The 23740-nt window shown below is 45.7% G+C and overlaps 1 protein-coding gene and 1 long non-coding RNA gene across 2 annotated transcripts in view; both read right to left on the bottom strand.

Moving 5' to 3' along the window:
• Positions 1-23740, bottom strand: part of LOC115256352 (probable G-protein coupled receptor B0563.6) — a 308333-nt gene that overhangs the window by 72792 nt on the left and 211801 nt on the right. The window lies entirely within an intron of this gene.
• On the bottom strand, positions 10271-10744 carry LOC134290333 (uncharacterized). The gene is made up of 2 exons (XR_009998883.1): positions 10526-10744; positions 10271-10452 (listed from the first exon to the last, which is right to left on the bottom strand). It is a non-coding gene; the product is annotated as an uncharacterized LOC134290333 (long non-coding RNA).

Here is a 23740-nt window from a genome sequence, read left to right on the forward strand (position 1 = left end):
GTGTGAGTACAACTTAACAAAGTTTCGTCAAGTGTCGTCGGTGCTTAACAAATTCCTTCGTGTTCAACTGTCACGCCGTTCATTGGATGTCAAAAAAATATGGTAAACAAAAAAAAAACAGCTGATCGCATCTGTCTCATGGGTTGCCTTGTATGTATGTAATAACGAAGCATAGTTGCGAATGTATTGTGTAGTAAATGTTTATTATTGTTTAAGTCCGTACTAGTCCGTTGTAGAGTAAAGTTCTAAAAAGAACCATATTCCGTGTTATTTTTTCTTCCGCTATCACGTGAAACCCGGGACGGATATTGTCCGGTCGAACGGTTGTGAGACCGTGTCCGCTGCGTCTTGGGTTTCCATCAGATACGACAGTGCTTTTGGTAATTACATTGGGATATTGACTCTGCAGGTATTTATTAATGTTTCCTGATAAATTCCTGATGAATTCCTATTGGAATTTCCGCGGAACTTCTTAACTCTTGGAAAATATTTCGAATAACTTCTAGCGGAATTCCTATGGATCTCCTGGGGGAATTATCGAGGAGCTCCTGGAGGTATTCAAAGATGAGCTCCGGATATATTCATAGAGAATACTTGGAGGAGTTTCTTAGGAATTGATATTGTGCGTGCATTTCCTTATCGAACACGACTGTTCGGAACGTTCGTGCCACGAAGAGTCCCAAAAATCGTCCTTTTTTGCCTTCACATCTGGCTTCACAGTCAAATGTGTCGAGAGTGACAGAGCAGCATGGGTTTTTCTTGCTGGCTCGCTCACATTTCATCTCCGCTCTCTTACTATTTTGCAACGAATGACAGCAGAAGGTCGCATTCAAAACGAGGTAGTATGCGCAAAAGTGACATCAAGGAGACTTAATTTGACGAGGTTCGTCGAAACAGGGCGCTTGAAAAAGGGTGTCGAATCGACCTTCGCATCCAGTGTCCAAAGAAACTCACAATATTGTTTTGTGTGGCGATGTTCATCAACCAGATCAACGACGAGATTTTCTTCTGGCTGTTAGCTGGTAAAATGAAATTGAATCACACTAATTGCATTTTCCGGACGAGGACCACCAACTTGATGGTTTGGATTACTCACGAATTCACTCTCTTTCGCATGAAGTTTGACGTATATGTGTTTGCACTGGTATTTCTGTTTTTGCTGAATTTTTCCAACCGGTCATCCATGGCTAACTAGATAAGGAGGAAAAACTTTGCATCATCTTCTCAGTAATCAAGAAGTCGTGGAGCTATACGTCTTCGCCGTCAAATGATACCTGGCATGCGAAAACTCGTAAAATTCCGATCACATTTACCTACAATCAGAGTTACACTGCTCAACAGTTTGTTTACGGTAAGCAAACACTGCAGCAGGCCCTGAATACTAATGCCATGCCCATGCTGTCGGCCATCCAAGGCAGCGCTGATATTTTTTTTTCTAATTCATCAACCACCTGCGCGCGACTTGGTGTCCGCGCTCATGTTCGATTGCCATTGTTAGCCACTCGACTCGACTCGACAGCAGACTCCCGCCCATCGTAATTAAAGTTCGGATTCATTCCGGGGTACTTTATTGAGTGGCCAAAAGAGTGATTCGATTACACGCATTCCACTGTAGCACTGTTTCCATTTCCCACTATCGCTCGAACAACAACAGACCAAAGATTGATGGCATTCCACCGGCGCAAGAAAGAAATCGAAGCAACCGCAGCTTCAGAGTGGATGGTCCTCCGTCATGGCATGCTGAGGAACTGAGTGCATTTCTTTAGCACTTTCTGCATCCAGACTACTAGCAGAAGTTAGCCAGCGTGTGAGCTGCCTTCGAAGAAGGAAATCGGATTTCTCCCACGTTTTCTTTCCAACTAGGACGGATGGGTGCTTTATGGCTTGTATAATGGGTTGTAGATGCTCGTTTAACATCCGTTCCACCACCACCCGGTACATGGGGATGTGCGAGAGCATCATAACTCGTCCACAATTCACAGACATGTCCGAAGTTCGAAGAGGGGTACGTTTTGCCAAGGGGTAGCAAAGGGGGTGTGAAAAAACAGAGGGTCAGTCAGTCGTCTGGCGGCTGGGGCACATATGTTTATTGTTATTATTATGGCAATCTGGCTTTCGGGTGATATGGCAACCATCCTCGGGTCGGGGTCGGCAAAGGACCCATCCCTCGATAACGTCGTTGACTTCGTATGCGTCCATTGCTAAAAGAAAAGATGGCCATGACTTGACGACTCAATGCTAGGGCCTCGTGCACAAATTACGAAACGTTTTGATATATGCATTACAATCCGCATAAAAATGCTTATTTTTGTAGGAAAATAATACGCCTCATACTGGTTGGGAGGGCCTCTACCGTCTACCCCCGTTGGTTTGACCGCATGTAATCTGAAAACTTTTTAGATTGACCCCCTCTAATCTGCACATCGTTCAAACTAAAAACGTCATTCTACTACTGGAACGGTGTGAAACGGAACGCAGAATCAAAACAAAACACCAAATCAGGTTGCCAGTAGTGTGTTTTTTTAATGCCAACAAGGTTACTAGAAGTTCAAATTAAAAATGAACCCCGTTGGTTTGCATGAGGTGTCGTTCAAACCAACGGGGGTAGACGGTATAGCCACAGCTGTAAAGGCGCGGGTATTCAGCATGGCCATGCTGAGGGTGACGGGTTCGATTCCCGGTCGTTCCAGGAGCTTTTCGTAAGAGAAATTTGCTCGTCTTTCCTTGGGCATAGAGTATCTTCGTGCCTGCCACACGATATGCACATGCAAAATGGTCATTGGCAGAGGAAGCTCTCAGTTAATAACTGTGAAAGTGCCATAGAGTTCAGAAGCAGCCTATGTCCCGGTGGGGACGTTACGCCAAGTAGAAGAAGAAGGAGACTGGTTGGGAGGAGATCGAAAATGACTCCTATGGGGCACTGCATGAAATTCTCTCCGTTTCTTTGACTTTTACAGACATTTTGTAAACAACAAGGCCAAGAAACGTCAAAATCCCATGCAAAAACCAAAACAATGCAGTGCCCTATTTTGTTACGTGATTTGCGTACACTGCCTAATGTTTCACATGCGTGTCATTTCAATTCAGCACCGCTCGCTGGTGGGTGTTTATTTGATTGTTCAATATACAGTCAACTCTCCACATGCCGATGTTCTACATCTCGATATCTCTCCCTATCTCGATGGTATGGTCGGTCCCTTCAATCGGCATACATTTTACTTTTCTACATGCCGATATCTCCTTATCTCGATATCTCCCTATCTCGATGCGATCTCTTTCGTTTATGTTCTAGATTTTCTCTCTATATGTCGATATGCCCGTTTTTACAGGTTGCTAGATCTCGTTTCTTAGGTGCAAAACATTCTAGGAAGGCGAAGTGACATCTGTTTGTTGACAACTTAGTTACGGACAATTTTTTAATCTAGTGTGCATTACAAATTGGTTCTTGAGTTCGATCTCTCCCTATCTCGATGGTCCTTTCAATATCGAGATGCAGAGAGTCAACTGTACATGCGTGTACATGTACACATTAGAGCGGATCAAACTAGGTAATACCTTGAATTTCGAACAATTTCTTCTGAAATAAAAATATATTGGCCAATGTAATTCTCTGAAAGGAAATATTTAACCACAAAAGTCTACGAGGAGAGGTGTTATTTGTTTTGTGTCAACAACCCCCCCCCCCCCCCCCCCCCACCTTTAGCAGAGGAAATTCGGATCGAACAGAAAACTCGTGTTGTTGTTATGGAAACAACGAAATCTGATGATTGTTGTTGTTGATGATAATTTCAGCATCATGACGATGATGCTGCCGAGCAATGCCTTTAAAGCGCGTTTGAAAGGTCTCCTCTAAAGACACTATATGCAAAGACACGAAATGTTCCAATTGGAATTCCAAACTTGCTGTCAATGTCATTCCAATCGAGCAGGAGACCTGTCAAACGCGCTTTGAAAGCATTGCTCGACAGCATCATCGTCATGACGCGACAATCATCATCAACAGCAACAATCATCAGATTTCATGTCTTTAGCATACAGTGTCTTTAGTCTCCTCGATTGGAATGACATTGACAGTATATAAATTTGGAATTCCAATTGTAACATTTCGTGTCTTTGGATATAGTGTCTTTATGGAATGCAAACTTGGAATGAATATTTCATTGACATTTCTCGTTACACACATCAAGAGCAAAGTATTTATTGTCGGGCCGCCACCAAACCGGACTTCGCACAATCAAGTCGCGACGCGACCCAACTCGCGACGTTTTTGAATCATGTTAAAAGTAGTGCGCATCCTTCCCGTTGTTGCCAGCAACACAGCGCACTAGATGCGAAACAGATGCGACACTTGTGGTCCAAGGAAATGGCAATTTTTGATTGAATGTCTGTCCTGATTCCAACCGGATAGACAATATCATTTCAGGTATAGGATGGTACACTGTAATATAAAAGTAGGTGAATGCTAAATTGTTATTACCCTCATCATCCCGCCCGGATAAAAACTAACCATAGGGTGTTTGGTGAAAACCATTCCTGCACCATACAGTGTACCAGCTACAATAATGTATATTGTAATGAAATGGTTCACTAAAAGCTTCGCACATTGTAGCTACTATACATTTACATTCGATTTTTATGTAACAATATATTATACTGTTTTTCTTACGTTTGAACCATTCACTTTTCCGAAACATTATTTTTCCGTGCATTATTAATTATTTATTCAGTTTTAGATTTTTTCCGTGCTTTGTTTTGTTGATTTTTGTGACTTTTTTGATGCAAAGGAAAAGAAAGAAAAAAAGTGAATAAGTTGAAACATCAATTTAAAAGTAAAAAGAAAATCGCGTTATGTACAGTAGACGTTCGGTCGGTGCAAACGGTTTAACTTCAATGCTTTTTAACTGCAAGTTCGGTAAGTGCAACAAATTTGCAGTTATCGCACCGCCAAATGTCAAAATGGTGCGCCAAGTTAGCCCAAATGAACTGTCGGATGAAGTTTACGTTCATTTTACGTCAGTTGATGGTTTGTTGACACTGTCAGGCGTTGCAGTTATCGGATTTTCGTTCGCTAAGTGAAACGTAAACATGTTGCAGTTATCGAACGTCTACTGTACTGTTCCTTTGAATTTCACTAAGAATCAAAGGAACAGTACTTAACGCGATTTTTTTTTACTTACGGATATTCCCCTAACAAGCCCAGGTTAATCATCATCATTAATTTAAAATGTTTAAATTAGTAGTAAACCAGATCTCTTAAGAACTGCAGATCCAAGAGATATGGTGGACTAGGTATGTAGAGTGCGATGAGAGGAATACGATTGACGTACTTTATCGTAGAGCCATCTTTAACATATGGACTGGACTGAATACTAAAAGAAATTCTAATATAGGTTCGTCTGTGGGTTCGCTTTTTAATCTAACTTATACTTGAATCGAACTTGACAGTTTTCTCATGAGTTGTTATGTATTTCCCCGTGTATTTCCAACTTTAGTCAAACTGGAGCCTCAATATTGCAATAACGGTTAAGCACGCTGTAATGATACTTATGTACCTCGTCACCCACTTCATGCAACTACATTAGTGGTCTAATAATACTTAGCGCGCTCGGCATAGTTCCATCATGCCGCTCAAAGTGTTGCCACAAATAATGCTTAGTTTGCGAAACCCAGTTATCTGGCTGGTGGGGCATGGGAGCCTAAGCTTCAACTGTTAATGCAATCAGAGACTACTCAGACCTCGACTCAGACTTAGACGTGGGCGATCCATTATCCAAAACGCTCTGGAGAATTCCCAAAGCGCATTCTCATAATGCTAGTAAGCCTAAGATGCCATTAACAGGAGGAAAATGACAAGATAATATAACATTATATGGTTTATGTAATGTAAACCAATACAACATAACAAAAGAGAACCATTCCAAAACCATTTAATTAAATGTATAACCAGTAGTGAAACTACAATTAAAAACAATATATTTATGGTACATTTTATTGTTTGAAACCATATGTGTACCATACAATGTACGGTTTATTAAAACCCACGTATCAGTATTTATAACAATTTATTTACAATATAATGTATGGTTTTGCAAAAAAATATATATGGAGAAAAATATTTTTTTATATTGTTACGATACTTAACCACCCGTATAGTATATTGTAAAAATCTTATTTACAATTTACTGTATTGGGTTCTACATTACATTTTATTGTTTTTGTATTTTTATTTTTACAGTGGTGTCTATTGTAAAAATATGGTTTTAAATAGTACTGTTACAATACAACGTTCGGTTTTTCTACTGTATTTTTTATTCGGGCGCCTCAATCAGCTACTCCTACCATCTCTCTAAACTTCCGGAACCGTGGTGCCGGTAACCCTCTGGTTAACATGTCAGCAGGCTGCTCATCCGTCGGTAGATACTTGAGGACAAGCTTGCCCCTTTCGATCAGCTCCCGGACGAAACAATACTGAACTTCGATATGCTTTATTCGTTTCACCTTTCGTGGATCCGACGTGATTGAAATACACGGTTGGTTGTCCTCGAAAAGCGTGACGGGCTCCTTCACTTCTCGCTGGACATACTTGAGTAGGTTGACGACCCACATCGACTCACAGCTGGCTTGACAGAGACCCATGAGCTCTGCCTCGGTGGATGACAGCGCAGCGCTACGGATGACTGTTCTTCGTAGACCAAACCACAGTTTGACCATGAAGCTTGACTACTAATCCGGATACCGATCTCCTATCGTTGGGGTCGTTTCCCCAATCCTCATCGGCAAACACCGCAACAGGTTCCGCTTCTGAACGTCGATACACCACGTCGATACTGAACGTCGATAATCCGCTGTTCCTCGAAGGTATCGCAGCACCCTCCACAGGTGCGTCCAGTGCTCTTCCGATGCACAACATTGGAAGCCGGCGAAGTAGTTTACCGCTGCGCAGATGTCTGGTCTGGAAGTCACTGTGAGGTACATTCACGGTACGGCTTGTCCATGAACATTGTCGAATCGTTCCCTTTCTCGAGACGCTGATGGGGGTCCATTGGCACTAGCGACGGTTTGCCGTTAGCCATGCCAAATCGTTCGAGTACCGCATCGATGTACGCCTTCTGATCCATTTTCATCAGTCCCGCCTCACGGGACCCCAGAAAGTTGCGCACGTCCTGCAGGTCCTTTATTTAAAACTCCGCAGAAAACTTCCTCTTCAAACTCTGGATCGCCTTCGTATACACGGCCTCGACCCACAGTTCTTTCGGATCACCGCTAGCCTCAAGCATCGATCGCGACTTTTCCACTACCGTTCGGTTTAGACGTTCACTGACACCTTTCTGCTCCGGTGTGTACGGAACGGTCGTCTCCAGCTGAATTCCGCGCTTCTTGCAAAATTTCTTCATCGCCTTGCCCGTATACTCGCCTCCATTATCGCAACGGAGTCGCGAGATCCGAACGCCGAAGTGAGCAGTCGCCATCGGCTCGTAGTTAATGAACCGTTGCAGTACCTCGTCCTTCGTCCTGATAGCGTACACCACCGCAACGTGCGTAGAATCGTCCGTAAAGGTTACGAAGTACGAACTCCCATCCCATGCCACGGGCGTGACAGGTCCACACACACGTCGCTATGGACAATCTCCAACGGTCTTCCGGCTCGTTTTCCTGGCTGCCACCGAAATGGTTCTCTTGTCAGCTTTCCGTGGATGCACGGCTCGCACAAAATCTTCGCACCTCTAGCCTTCACGCAATCCACAGCAAAACCTTCAACCACGTTCTTGGTCAAGAGCTTCAGAAGATTGTCGTTCCTCAAATGACCGTACCTGTGGTGCCACAACTCCAGCTCACGGTCCACCTTGTCAGTCACCAACGCCTTCGCTTCAGAATCCCGTCGCTCGCACTGAAAATCCATCGCATAGAGCCTTCCGGATTGCCTACCCGTCGCTACAACCTCCCCATCAGCTTCTACAGTCACGCATCCGTTGAAGAACACAACCTTCTTCCCCGTGGCTTCCAGCCGCCTGAGCGACAACAGATTTAGCGATAACTCGGGTATGAACAAAACGTCTTCCATGCTTACCTGGATTCTCTCCTCGCCTGTTCAGGCACTAAACAACTACTCGACCCTTGTACCTGGCTAGCAAACTGCTACCACTCTTGGCGGTCTGAATCACTACTGGCCTATCCAATTTCTTAAGACTGTCGAAAAGGGATTTGTCATTTGACATGTGCTCTGACGCGCCGCTATCTAACTACCATTCGGACTCCACCCTGGAACCGACGGCCACCAGTTCAGTGGTATCGGCTGCTACGAACGAAACGGTCACGAAACTCACGTTTGCCTTTCGCGTCGTTTTCTTCGACGGGGCCGTTTCACCCCGCTCCCTCTCACCTCGCTTGGGGCACTGGAATTTTTTGTGTCCAAGGCCGCCACAGTTGAAACATTTCAGCTTACCTTGCTTGCTGGACTTTCCCGAAAACGCAGCCTCGTTGGAGCTTGTTTCCACTTGCTGGCCACGCCGCATCGCTTCGACGTCGAGGTAGTTCCGCCGGACGAGATCCATGGCTAACCGATCGAACACCGCCTCCATGGCAGTGGTCACCGCGTCGTAGGACTCCGGAATCGTGATCATGAGATGGCAGATCACATCTTCTTCCTCCATCCCGGCGCCAGCTCCTTTCACCTCCCGCACCAAACGTTCGAAGCGCAACAAATGGTCCTGAAGTGGCTCCTTTTCGTCGTATCGCATCATCAATAATTGCTTCTTCAACAGGAACCGGCTTGGTATGCTCTTCCTTTCGAAGATGTTGTGAAGGGCATCCCAGATTTTCTTCGGGGAATCCTTGTCCTTCACGTATTCCAGGTGGCTGTCGGCGATCGTCTGGATTAAGACCGAGCGACACGTGTTGTCCTTCCTCACGCGAGCGGCACGTTTCCTCTTCTTCTCCACCTTCACCGCTTCGGATTCCGTCTCCAGAATGTCCCAGAACGTATCTTCCTCCGCCTCCGTTTCGATGCAATTGTTGCAGGTACGCCCGTACCCGGAAGCTCCTATTGTTGAAGCCACTTCCATCAAGCGGCTTAATGCGAAGCGATTTTACTTCCTCCTCGATTCTGCCGGAATTTTCACCTCAGCTGCGACAGGTTCTAACGTGCACGAACAAGCACAACACCCAGCCAACGACGCCGAATGCTGCCGACGAAAACAAAATGTGATGTCACACTCTCCTCCACCGACTCACTCGCTGACTCACGCAATCGAACCGGAAAAACTTTCGGAACCGAACCGGGACCGACTCAACAATACTTTTCGGAACTTTCCACGCGCTATGGCCGCTTCCGCCGCTGGAACCATAACCTCTTAGCAGAGCAAATTCGGATCGAACAGAAAACTCGTGTTGTTGTTATGGAATAGAGTTTTGCATCGAAATTTAACCTCAATTTTCTCTCCAAGAGAGAAAAGAACGGCAACGAATGGGAATCAAAACAAACCACCGGAAAATGTCAAAATTCGCGTGAGAGGGAAAAGGAAGGGACGAACGAGAATGAACCAAACGTTCATTCGTGACGTCAGCTTGCAAAATTCAATACAAACTTGGAATGAATCTTTTATAGAATTCTGCAAGGTAACGTCACGAATGAACGTTCGGTTCACTCTCGTTCATCCCTTCCTTTTTTCTCTCACGCGAATTTTGACATTTTCCGGTGGTTTGTTTTGATTCCCATTCGTTGCCGTTCTTTTCTCTCTCGGGGAGAAAGTAGGGTCCTAAAATTAAAGACGAAATCTCGTTTATATTGAATAATACGATCAAGCATGGTATTCTAATCGGAATTGTACTTTACTCGAACTTGAAAAGCAAAGGAATAATGAGAAAATTCGAAATAAGTAAAATGGTAAATAGTTCTACTTTGACATTTGAGGTCAACCTTGTGTGACTGAGCTCGACATTTTTCGCACTGGGATTTCAAAAATGTTCCTATCTGACATACACGGTGAAAAAAAATCACTCACACTGAGAGACCAAAGTACTCTTTAAAGAGTAAAAAAGTACCCTTTTCGAGAATAACTAGGTGAACTCATAAAAAGAGTAAACGGCCTCTACTCTTTAAAGGGTAAACCGCTTGTACGTCAAATAAACGAGTGATTTTTACCCTTTTTCTGGAATGATCTGAAATTATGAAAAGAGTAAAATTTACCCTCTTTATCATTTTATGGGGACTTAGTAATAAATAATTTAATTTTTAAATGCAAAAATTGAATGACAAACAACGCACAATAGATACTTCTAGCGAAATATTTATTCATTCCTGTTATTTTACTTCTTAATTATGTATGTGGGTTTCGCCAAAGAGCCGCGGATAACCTTTCTTCCAGCATCTGGTTGATTGAATCCTGTACCCAACTATGATCCAGGTGGAGGCTCGAGCGGAGGTCCAGAATCACACTCGGAGCTGTCGGCATCCTATGAAATAATCAAACTTCCCATTAGTTCGTCACTTTAAAACACAGTTGAATAAATATTTAGTTGAACTTACCCGCAAAAATCAGCAAATCACAAGCATCATCTGTAGACGCACCTCGAAAATGTTTAACAAATATTTCACTCATTACAGAGTACACGGTCGGAATTCGAAGAAGGGAAAAAATTACTCTTTTTCAAAAATTGACAAGTACCCTTTATTTTGACAGCTTCATATACTAGAAAAAAGAGGGTACTTTTTACACCTTAAAGGGTAATGCCGGATTCGCAGTGCAAAGTATGTGTTATAAGCTAGGGACGAGACAAAAGGCTAAAAAAATAAAAATTATATATTTTCAACTACGGTTAATAAAAACGTCAAAAATTGAGTAAATATGTACTCTTGAACCATATATTGTGGTTTAAAACAAGAATCCCGATAGGATTTTAGGAGCCTATTGAGGTTAAATTTCGATGCAAGACTCTATTGACATTTCTCGTTACGCACACATCAAGAGCAAAGTATTTATCATTTCAGGTATAGGATGGTACACTGTGCTACAGTAGGCGTTCGGTCAGTGCAAACTGCAAGACCGGTAACTGCAACAAATTTGCAGTTATCGCACCACCAAATGTCAGAATGGTGCGCCATGTTAGCCCAAATGAACAGTCGGATGAATTTCACGTTCATTTTCCGTCAGTTGATGGTTTGTTGACACTGTCAGGCGTTGCAGTTATCTAATTTTCGTTCGCTAAGTGGAACGTAAATATGTTGCAGTTACTGAACGTCTACTGTATAAAAGTAATCACCCCCAAGTTTCCGAAAATATGTGCACCTTATTGATACAATTCTAGATTGAGTTTAAATATGGGCGAAAGTAACATGAGAGAGTTCGCTTCATCGACTCTCTCTTCTGCAAATTAAAGTGACAAGATGCAAATTCAATCGAACTTTTTTACACTTAGACGCTAGATTGCATCGCAACCTAGCGATTTATGACCAAAAAGTTCAACAATACTTGCATCTTGTCACTTTAATTTGAAGAAGAGAGAGTCGATGAAGAGAACTCTCTCATGTTACTTTCGCCCTTATTTAAACTCAATCTAGAATTTCAATAGCAAAATTACTTTTATTCAACAATCAATGATAATGTTTGTTCCTTATTCATTTTTACACCCCCCCCCCCCACCTCTTCACCGATGTGAGATCCCGGTCAGAAAAGAAAAATATTTATTTGCAGCGAAATAATGATCGAGACTTCCGACATAAGCTTGGACCACTCTAACGAACAGCTACCATATGATTGAACGCAAATATTGACCGTCTGCGCTACTGTGTTATGTATGTGTATATGGCCAGCGATGTTCGTTCGACTTGGGTGATAACTGCTATTCTGTACTTAAAGTTGCTTCTCGTGCAGGAGTGCCACTTTAATGCCGATTGTTAGCCATATAGGGAACAAGTACGATTCAGGGATTGGTTTCAGAATAGGATCCTAAGATTGAAGAAGAATTTTCGCTTTTATTGAATAATACGATCGAGCACGGTATTCGCATCGGAATTGTACTTTACTCGAACTCGAAAAACGAAGGAATAATGAGAAAATTCGAAATAAGGAAAATGGTAAATAGTTCTACTTTGACATTTGAGGTCAACCTTGTGTGACTGAGCTCGACATTTTTCGCACTGGGGTTTCAAAAATGTTCCAATCTGACATGCACGGCGAAAAAAAAATCACTCAAAGTATGTGTTATAAGCTAGGGGCGGGACAAAAGATTAAAAAAATTATAATAGGCTCCTAAAGTCCTATCGGGATTCTTGTTTTAAACCACAATATATGGTTCAAGAGTACATATTTACTCATTTATTGACGTTTTTATTAACCGTGGTTGAAAATATATAATTTTTATTTTTTTAGCCTTTTGTCTCGTCCCTAGCTTATAACACAAATTTTGAGTGATTTTTTTTCACCGTGTATGTCAGATAGGAACATTTTTGAAATCCCAGTGCGAAAAATGTCGAGCTCAGTCACACAAGGTTGACCTCAAATGTCAAAGTAGAACTATTTACCATTTTACTTATTTCGAATTTTCTCATTGTTCCTTTGTTTCTCAAGTTCGAGTAAAGTACAATTCCGATTAGAATACCATGCTTGATCGTATTATTCAATATAAGCGAGATTTCGTCTTTAATTTTAGGACCCTATTATGCATTTTCAACCACGGCCAATTAAAACGTCAAAAAATGAGTAAACACGCACTCTTGGATTGTTTTCTGTGGTTTAAACCAAGAATCGAGATAGGGCTTTAAGAGCCTATTTCAAGGGTTATTTGTGGTAAGTATTATTTTTTTCTGAAACTAGTATTGCACTCTCTAGCCGATTTTCATTTAAAAGTTTCACACTTCAAGAATCTAAACAGCTACTGCCCTTAATATTTATTTATGGAACGAGTTGCATAAAGATGATTTTTTCAGTACGAGTCGTACATTTGTACGAAAAAAGCTGATAAAATCGGGTTTTGCAACGAGTTGCGTACACAATTTAATGCAAATGATTCTTCATTATATGAGCAACGTCCCTGAGACTCCTTGAAATGCCCCTGGGCCCTCTGAAACGCCCTTGAATCAGCCCTGAGACCCTGGAGCCTCCTGGAACCCCCTGGGACGCCCCTGAGTCTCCTGAGACCCCCTTTAATGCCTCTGAGATCTCCTGGCACCCCCTGAAACTCCCTGAGACGCCATTGGAACGCCCCTGACATCTGGTATCCTCTGACACCCCCTGAAACGCCTCTGAGACCCCTTGAACCGCCCCTGTGGCCTCCTGGAACTTCACTGGGACCCCCTGAAACGCCCCTGCAACCAGAGATGGGAACACTCACTTGCTATTTTCTCAGTTTTTTTTACCTTGTAGTTTTGTCTATAAGTTTGCCCAAGAAAGTAAGGGTCGCACACGCATACCAAGGTGGTGACAGAGCTTTGAAAGCGACTCTCCACGGAGTGAGTGTAATTTACACTCATCACGTGGAGAGTCGCCTTCATAACTCGCTCACGGATTTGGTGTGCGTGTGCGATCCTTAATTTATTCGACAAACGTTTAGTTAAAACTACAAGGTAAAAGTCGTTTATATACCCTTTTCTTGGTAGCATGCTTCTGAGCTGAGAAAATTGGAGATTGATAAAAAAAGAACTCATCCAACCGTGCAACATAAACAATAACACTTCACCTGCTTCCACGCATCTTCCCGTTTCCGGAAGTCGCCTGTCTTGGGCTGAAATCCGGAAGGAAAATTTAAACGTGGGCTTTTTACGTGGGAAATTCACCGATCCAGAAAATCCATCACAGCATGCGATGACATGCCATGCAGTTGGACTGGATTCCGTTTGCCTACCACGGAGCCTACTATCTTCATGCCGGGGTGAGTGTGCTTCGCCAGAAGAAGCATGAATTAACTCGCTCCCGGAAACACGAAGATGACATCGTCATCCTGTTGCGTTTGTAAACACTTCCCGGAACGTGTTCCGAGCTCCTGTTTTGGTTTTGATGTTCCCATTGTTCCTGTTGCAATCATCAAACTCCTTGAATCAACGTGTGTCTCCACTTTCCGCATCCAAGTAACCTTTGACTTGTGCTCTTTATTTGAAATCAGATTCCTGCAATCTGGTCTGGAATTTCCAAATATCTGTCGAGACAACATCACAGATCACATTGTACTGAGACGTTGAAAATCATGTTGAAAATTGTAACTTTTTGGTACCTTCTTAAACTCCTCATTCTGTCAAACCGGACCTCCATTCTGAAGAGGAGAATTGTTTGATTAATTAAACAAATTTCCACTCAAGAATGTAGAATGAAAAGTTCAAGAATTTGCAAAAAAGTTACACATTTCAAAATGATTTTCTACGTCTCAGTAGAATGTGATCTTCGAGGTTGCCTCGACAGAGATTTGGAAATTCCAGACCAGATTGCAGGAATCTGATTTCGAATAAAGAGCACAAGTCAAAGGTTACTTGGATGCGAAAAGTGGAGACATACCTACGCTGATTCAAGGAGTTTGATGATTGCAACAGGAACAATGGGAACATCAAAACCAAAACAGGAGCTCGGAACACGTTCCGGGAAGTGTTTACAAACGCAACAGGATAACGATGTCGTCTTCGTGTTTCCGAGAGCGAGTTAATTCATGCTTCTTCTGGCGAAGCATACCCACCCCGGCATGAAGATAGTAGGCTCCGTGGTAGGTAAACGGAATCCAGTCCAAATGCATAGCATGGCGCAGCGCATGCTGTGATGGTTTTTCTGGATCGGTGCATTTCCCACGTAAAAAGCCCACGCTTGAATTTTCCTTCCGGGTTTCAGCCCAAGACAGGCGACTTCCGGGAATGGAAAGATGCGGGGCAGAGCGGGTGAAGCGTTATTGTTTGTTGCACGGTTCGCGCAGAAAAATCTACGGTAAAATTAACCATATTTGACGTATACCTTCAGCATGGTTGACAAATTTTGTGCGGATATCAACACAGGAGACCAAAAATTCTACGATGTTCGTTTCCGGTGATTCTGCGTAAAATGTTTCCGCGTAAACGCTCTTGCACAAGTTACCTCCGAAAAGTCCGGAGGTTCCTCCAAAAGTTCCTTGCGAAAATTCAAACAGGTATCACCTAAAGGATTCCTAAAAATTCCTTCAGGAGCTTCTCCGGGGATTCCTCCGGAAATTCCGCCGTGTCATCCTCCTATAAATCCTCCGCGAGTTCCTCCCCAAAAGTTCCTGCAGGAGTTTTTACAGAAAAAATTTACGAGAAATTTTCCTGGAATTCGTCCAGGAAGTTCCTGGATTTCTGGAGAAATTCCTAGAGAAATTTCCAGTCGAATTCCTAGGAGATTTTCCGGAGGAATTCCAAGAGGTATTTCCGGAGGAATTCCTTCAGGAATTGTGGAGGAATTCCTAGAGGAACTTCTGGTGGAGTTCCTAGAGGAATTCTGGAGAAATTCCTTAAGGAATTCTGGAGAAATTCCTTAAGGAATTCTGGAGAAATTCCTACAGGAATTTCTGGAGAAATTCCTACAGGAATTTCTGGAGAAATTCCTACAGGAAATTCTGGAGGAATTCCTAGAGAAATAACTGGAGGAATTCCTAGAGAAATTACTGGAGGAATTCTTAGAGGAATTTCTGGAGGAATTCCTAGAGGAATTTCCGGAGGAATTCCTGGAGGAATTCTGGAGAAATTCCAAGAAGAATTTCTGGAGAAATAACCGGAGGAATTTGTAGAGAAATTCCTAGAGGAATTTCCGGTAGAATTCCTAGAAGAATTTCCGGTGGAATTGCTACAGGAATTTCCGGAGGAAATCCTGGAAGAACTTGCAGAGGAAATTTTGGAGGAATTTCCAGAGGAAATCCTGGAGGAATTTCCAGAGGACATCCTGGAGGAATTCCCGGAGGAAATCGAGGAGGAATTCCCGATGGAAATCTTGGGGGAAATCCTGGAGGTATTTCCGGAGGATTTCCTGGACGAATTTACGGAGAAATTCCTGGAGGAATTTCCAGAGGAATTCCTGGAGGAATCTCCGGAGGAATTCCTGGAGGAATTTCCGGAGGAATTCTTGGAGGAATTTCCAGAGGAAATTCTGGAGGAATTTCTGGAGGAAATCCTGGAGGAATTTGCGGAGGAATTCCTAGAGGAATTTCCAGAGGAATTTCTGGAGGAATTCCGGGAGGATTTTCCGGAGGAATTCCTGGAGGACTTTCCGGAAGAATTCCTGGAGGAATTTCCAGAGGAATTGCTGGAGGAATTTTCGAAGGAATTCGTGGAGGAATTTCCGGATGAATTCGTGGAGGAATTTCCGGAGGAATTCGTGGAGGAATTTCCGGAGGAATTCCTGTAGGAATTTCCGTAGGAATTCCTGGAGGAATTTCCGGAGGAATTCCTGGAGGAAATCCCGGAGGAATTCCTGGAGGAATTTCCAGAGGAATTCCTGAAGGAATTTCCGGAGGAATTCCTGGAGGAATTTCCGGAGGAATTCCTGGAGGAATTTCCGGAGGAATTCCTGGAGGAATTTCCGGAGGAATTCCTGGAGGAATTTCCGGAGGAATTCCTGGAGGAGTTTCCGGAGGAATTCCTTGAGGAATTTCCGGAGGAATTCCTGGAGGAATTTCCGGGGGAATTCCTGGAGGAATTTCCGGAGGAATTCCTGGAGGAATTTCCGGAGGAATTCCTGGAGGAATTTCCGGAGGAATTCTTGGAGGAATTTCCAGAGGAAATTCTGGAGGAATTTCCAGAGGAAATTCTGGAGGAATTTGCAGAGGAAATTTTGGAGGTATTTCTGGAGGAAATCCTAGAGGAATTTGCGGAGAAATTTCTGGAAGACATCCTGGAGGATTTCCCGATGGAAATCCTGGGGGAAATCCTGGAGGCATTTCCGGAGGGATTCCTGGAGAAATTTCCGGACGAATTCCTGGAGGAATTTCCAGAGGAAATCCTGGAGGAATTCCCGGAGGAAATCCTGGAGGAAATCTCGGAGGAAATGCTGGATGAATTCCCGGAGGAAATGCTGGCGGAATTCCCGGAGGAAATCCTGGAGGAATTCCTGGAGGAAATCCTGGAGAAATTCCCGGAGGAAATCCTGGAGGAATTCCAGGAGGAAATGCTGGAAGAATTCCCGGAGGAAATCCTGGAGGAATTCCCGGAGGAAATCCTGGAGGAATTCCCGGAGGAATTCCCGGAGGAAATTCTGGAGGAATTCTCGATGGGAATCCTGGGGGAATTCCTGGGAGCATTCCCGGAGGAATTCCCGCAGGAAATGCTGGAAGAATTCTTGATGGGAATCCCGGAGGAATTCCTGAAGGATTTTTGGAGGAATTCCTGGAGGAATTTCCAGAGGAAATCCTGGAGGAAATCCTAAAGGAATTCCCGGAAAAAATCCTGGAGGAATTTCCGGAGGAAAACCTGGAGAAATTTCCGGAGGGAATCCTGGAGGAATTCCCGGAGGAAATCCTGGAGGAATTCCCGGAGGAAATGCTGGAAGAATTCCCGGAGGAAATCCTAGAGGAAATCCTGGAGGAATTCCCGGAGGAAATCCTGGAGGAATCTCCGGAGGAAATCCCGGAGGAAATCTTGGAGGAAATACTGGAGGAATTCCCGGAGGAAATCCTGGAGAAATTCTCGATGGAAATCCTTGGGGAATTCCTGGGAGCATTTCCGGAGGAATTCCTGGAGGATTTTCGGAGGAATTCCTGGAGGAATTTCCAGAGGACATTCTGGAGAAAATCCTGGAGGAATTCCCGGAGGAAATGCTGGAAGAATTCCCGGAGGAAATACTGGAAGAATTCCCGGAGGAAATCCTGGAGGAATTCATGGAGAAAATCCTGGAGGAATTCCCGGAGGAAATCCTGGAGGAATTCTCGATGGGAATCCTGGGGGAATTCCTGGGAGCATTCCCGGAGGAATTCCTGGAGGATTTTCGGAGGAATTCCTGGAGGAATTTCCAGAGGAAATCCTAGAGGAAATCCTGGAGGAATTCTCGGAGGAAATCCTGGAGGAATCTCCGGAGGAAATCCCGGAGGAAATCCTGGAGGAATTCCCGGAGGAAATCCTGGAGGAATCTCCGGAGGAAATCCTGGAGGAATTCTCGGAGGAAATACTGGAGGAATTCCCGGAGGAAATCGTGGAGGAATTCCCGGAGGAAATCCTGGAGGAATTCTCGATGGGAATCCTGGGGGAATTCCTGGGAGCATACCCGGAGGAATTCCTGGAGGATTTTCGGAGGAATTCCTGGAGGAATTTCCAGAGGAAAACCTGGAGGAAATCCTGGATGAATTCCCGGAGGAAATCCTGGAGGAAATCCTGGATGAATTCCCGGAGGAAATCCTGGAGGAATTCCCGGAGGAAATGCTGGAAGAATTCCCGGAAGAAATCCTGGAGGAATTCCCGGAGGAAATCCTGGAGGAATTCCCGGAGGAAATCCTGGAGGAATTCCTGGAGGATTTTCGGAGTAATTCCTGAAGGCATTTCCGGAGGAGTTCCTGGTGGAATTTTTAGAAGAATTCGTGGAGGAATTTCCAGAGGAATTCCTGGAGGAATTTCCGGAGGAATTGCTGGAAGAATTTTCGGAGGAATTCCTGGAGGAGAATCCTGGAGGATACCGGAGGAAATCCTGGAGGAATTCCCGGAGGAAATCCTGGAGTAATTCCCGGGGGAAATCCTGGAGGAATCTCCGGAGGAAATCCTGAAGGAATTCCCGGAGGAAATCCTGGAGGAATTCCCGGAGGAAATCCTGGAGGAATTTCTGGAGGAAATCCTGGAGGAATTCCCGGAGGAAATCCTGGAAGAATTCCCGGAGGAAATCCTGGAGGAATTCCCGGAGGAAATCCTGGAGGAATTCCCGGAGGAAATCCTGGAGGAATTCCCGGAGGAAGTCCTGGAGGAATTCCCGGAGGAAGTCCTGGAGGAATTCCCGGAGGAAATCCTGAATGAATTCCCGGAGGAAATCCTGGAGGAATTCCCGGAGGAAATCCTTGAGGATACCGGAGGAAATCCTGGAGGAATTCCCGGAGGAAATCCTGGAGTAATTCCCGGGGGAAATCCTGGAGGAATCTCCGGAGGAAATCCTGAAGGAATTCCCGGAGGAAATCCTGGAGGAATTCCCGGAGGAAATCCTGGAGGAATTTCTGGAGGAAATCCTGGAGGAATTCCCGGAGGAAATCCTGGAAGAATTCCCGGAGGAAATCCTGGAGGAATTCCCGGAGGAAATCCTGGAGTAATTCCCGGGGGAAATCCTGGAGGAATCTCCGGAGGAAATCCTGAAGGAATTCCCGGAGGAAATCCTGGAGGAATTCCCGGAGGAAATCCTGGAGGAATTTCTGGAGGAAATCCTGGAGGAATTCCCGGAGGAAATCCTGGAAGAATTCCCGGAGGAAATCCTGGAGGAATTCCCGGAGGAAATCCTGGAGGAATTCCCGGAGGAAATCCTGGAGGAATTCCCGGAGGAAGTCCTGGAGGAATTCCCGGAGGAAGTCCTGGAGGAATTCCCGGAGGAAATCCTGAATGAATTCCCGGAGGAAATCCTGGAGGAATTCCCGGAGGAAATCCTGGAGGAATTCCCGGAGGAAGTCCTGGAGGAATTCCCGGAGGAAATCCTGGAGGAATTCCCGGAGGAAATCCTGGAGGAATTCCCGGAGGAAATCCTGGAGGAATTCCCGGAGGAAGTCCTGGAGGAATTCCCGGAGGAAATCCTGAATGAATTCCCGGAGGAAATCCTGGAGGAATTCCCGGAGGAAATCCTGGAGGAATTCCCGGAGGAAATCCTGGAGGAATTCCCGGAGGAAGTCCTGGAGGAATTCCCGGAGGAAATCCTGGAGGAATTCCCGGAGGAAATCCTGGAGGAATTCCCGGAGGAAATCCTGGAGGAATTCCCGGAGGAAATCCTGGAGGAATTCCCGGAGGAAATCCTGGAGGAATTCCCGGAGGAAGTCCTGGAGGAATTCCCGGAGGAAGTCCTGGAGGAATTCCCGGAGGAAATCCTGAATGAATTCCCGGAGGAAATCCTGGAGGAATTCCCGGAGGAAATCCTGGAGGAATTCCCGGAGGAAATCCTGGAGGAATTCCCGGAGGAAATCCTGGAGGAATTCCCGGAAGAAATCCTGGAGGAATTCCCGGAGGAAATCCAGGAGGAATTTCCGGAGGAAATCCTGGAGGAATTCCCGGAGGAAATTCTGGAGGAAATCCTGGAGGAATTCCCGGAGGAAATGCTGGAAGAATTCCCGGAGGAAATCCTGGAGGAATTCTCGATGGGAATCCTGGGGGAATTCCTGGGAGCATTCCCGGAGGAATTCCTGGAGGAAATGCTGGAAGAATTCCCAGGGGAAATCCTGGAGGAATTCTTGGAGGATTTTCGGAGGAATTCCTGGAGGAATTTCCAGAGGTAATATTGGAGGAAATCCTGGAGGAATTCCCGGAGGAAATCCTGGAGGAATTCCCGAAGGAAATCCTGGAGGAATACCCGCAGGAAATCCTGGAGGAATTCCCGGAGGAAATCCTGGAGGAATTCCCGAAGGAAATCCTGGAGGAATTCCCGCAGGAAATCCTGGAGGAATTCCCGGAGGAAATCCTGGAGGAATTCCCGGAGGAAATCCTGAAGGAATTCCCGGAGGAAATCCTGGAGGAATTCCCGCAGGAAATCCTGAAGAAAATCCCGGAGAAAATCCTGGAGGAATTCCCGGAGAAAATCCTGGAGGAATTCCCGGAGGAAATCCTGGAGGAATTCCCGCAGGAAATCCTGGAGGAAATCCTAGAGGAATTCCCGGAGGAAATCCTGGAGGAATTCCCGGAGGAAATCCTGGAGGAATTCACGGAGGAATTCCCGGAGGAAATCCAGGAGGAATTCCCGGAGGAAATCCTGGAGGAATTCCCGGAGGAAATCCTGGAGGAATTCCCGGAGGAAATCCTGGTGGAATTCCCGGAGGAAATCCTGGAGGAATTCCCGGAGGAAATCCTGGAGGAATTCCCGGAGGAAATCCTGGAGGAATTCCCGGAGGAAATCCTGGAGGAATTCCCGGAGGAAATCCTGGAGGAATTCCCGGAGGAAATCCTGGAGGAATTCCTGGAGGAATTCCCGGAGGAAATCCTGGAGGAATTCCCGGAGGAAATCCTGGTGGAATTCCCGGAGGAAATCCTGGAGGAATTCCCGGAGGAAATCCTGGAGGAATTCCCGGAGGAAATCCTGGAGGAATTCCCGGAGGAAATCCTGGAGGAATTCCCGGAGGAAATCCTGAAGGAATTTCTGGAGGAAATCCTGGAGGAATTCCCGGAGGAAATCCTGGAGGAATTCCCGGAGGAAATCCTGGAGGAATTCCCGGAGGAAATCCTGAAGGAATTCCCGGAGGAAATCCTGGAGGAATTCCCGGAGGAAATCCTGGAGGAATTCCCGGAGGAAATCCTGGAGGAATTCCCGGAGGAAATCCTGGAGGAATTCCCGGAGGAAATCCTGGAGGAATTCCCGGAGGAAATCCTGGAGGAATTCCCGGAGGAAATCCTGGAGGAATTCCCGGAGGAAATCCTGGAGGAATTCCCGGAGGAAATCCTGGAGGAATTCCCGGAGGAAATCCTGGAGGAATTCCCGGAGGAAATCCTGGAGGAATTCCCGGAGGAAATCCTGGAGGAATTCCCGGAGGAAATCCTGGAGGAATTCCCGGAGGAAATCCTGGAGGAATTCCCGGAGAAAATCCTGGAGGAATTCCCGAAGGAAATCCTGGAGGAATTCTTGGAGGAAATCCTGGAAGAATTCCCGGAGGAAATCCTGGAGGAATTCCCGGAGGAAATCCTGGAGGAATTCCCGGAGGAAATCCTGGAGGAATTCCCGGAGGAAATCCTGGAGGAATTCCCGGAGGAAGTCCTGGAGGAATTCCCGGAGGAAGTCCTGGAGGAATTCCCGGAGGAAATCCTGAATGAATTCCCGGAGGAAATCCTGGAGGAATTCCCGGAGGAAATCCTGGAGGAATTCCCGGAGGAAATCCTGGAGGAATTCCCGGAGGAAATCCTGGAGGAATTCCCGGAGGAAATCCTGGAGGAATTCCCGGAAGAAATCCTGGAGGAATTCCCGGAGGAAATCCAGGAGGAATTTCCGGAGGAAATCCTGGAGGAATTCCCGGAGGAAATTCTGGAGGAAATCCTGGAGGAATTCCCGGAGGAAATGCTGGAAGAATTCCCGGAGGAAATCCTGGAGGAATTCTCGATGGGAATCCTGGGGGAATTCCTGGGAGCATTCCCGGAGGAATTCCTGGAGGAAATGCTGGAAGAATTCCCAGGGGAAATCCTGGAGGAATTCTTGGAGGATTTTCGGAGGAATTCCTGGAGGAATTTCCAGAGGTAATATTGGAGGAAATCCTGGAGGAATTCCCGGAGGAAATCCTGGAGGAATTCCCGAAGGAAATCCTGGAGGAATTCCCGCAGGAAATCCTGGAGGAATTCCCGGAGGAAATCCTGGAGGAATTCCCGGAGGAAATCCTGGAGGAATTCCCGGAGGAAATCCTGGAGGAATTCCCGGAGGAAATCCTGGAGGAATTCCCGGAGGAAATCCTGGAGGAATTCCCGGAGGAAATCCTGAAGGAATTCCCGGAGGAAATCCTGGAGGAATTCCCGCAGGAAATCCTGAAGAAAATCCCGGAGAAAATCCTGGAGGAATTCCCGGAGAAAATCCTGGAGGAATTCCCGGAGGAAATCCTGGAGGAATTCCCGCAGGAAATCCTGGAGGAAATCCTAGAGGAATTCCCGGAGGAAATCCTGGAGGAATTCCCGGAGGAAATCCTGGAGGAATTCACGGAGGAATTCCCGGAGGAAATCCAGGAGGAATTCCCGGAGGAAATCCTGGAGGAATTCCCGGAGGAAATCCTGGAGGAATTCCCGGAGGAAATCCTGGTGGAATTCCCGGAGGAAATCCTGGAGGAATTCCCGGAGGAAATCCTGGAGGAATTCCCGGAGGAAATCCTGGAGGAATTCCCGGAGGAAATCCTGGAGGAATTCCCGGAGGAAATCCTGGAGGAATTCCCGGAGGAAATCCTGGAGGAATTCCCGGAGGAAATCCTGGAGGAATTCCCGGAGGAAATCCTGGAGGAATTCCCGGAGGAAATCCTGGAGGAATTCCCGGAGGAAATCCTGGAGGAATTCCCGGAGGAAATCCTGGTGGAATTCCCGGAGGAAATCCTGGAGGAATTCCCGGAGGAAATCCTGGAGGAATTCCCGGAGGAAATCCTGGAGGAATTCCCGGAGGAAATCCTGGAGGAATTCCCGGAGGAAATCCTGGAGGAATTCCCGGAGGAAATCCTGGAGGAATTCCCGGAGGAAATCCTGGAGGAATTCCCGGAGGAAATCCTGGAGGGATTCCCGGAGGAAATCCTGGAGGAATTCCCGGAGGAAATCCTGGAGGAATTCCCGGAGGAAATCCTGGAGGAATTCCCGGAGGAAATCCTGGAGAAATTCCCGGAGGAAATCCTGGAGGAATTCCCGGAGGAAATCCTGGAGGAATTCCCGGAGGAAATCCTGGAGGAATTCCCGGAGGAAATCCTGGAGGAATTCCCGGAGGAAATCCTGGAGGAATTCCCGGAGGAAATCCTGGAGGAATTCCCGGAGGAAATCCTGGAGGAATTCCCGGAGGAAATCCTGGAGGAATTCCCGGAGGAAATCCTGGAGGAATTCCCGAAGGAAATCCTGGAGGAATTCTTGGAGGAAATCCTGGAGGAATTCCCGGAGGAAATCCAGGAGGAATTTCCGGAGGAAATCCAGGAGGAATTTCCGGAGGAAATC

The sequence above is a fragment of the Aedes albopictus genome, chromosome 1, assembly GCF_035046485.1.
Source record: "Aedes albopictus strain Foshan chromosome 1, AalbF5, whole genome shotgun sequence".
Taxonomy (NCBI): domain Eukaryota; kingdom Metazoa; phylum Arthropoda; class Insecta; order Diptera; family Culicidae; genus Aedes; species Aedes albopictus.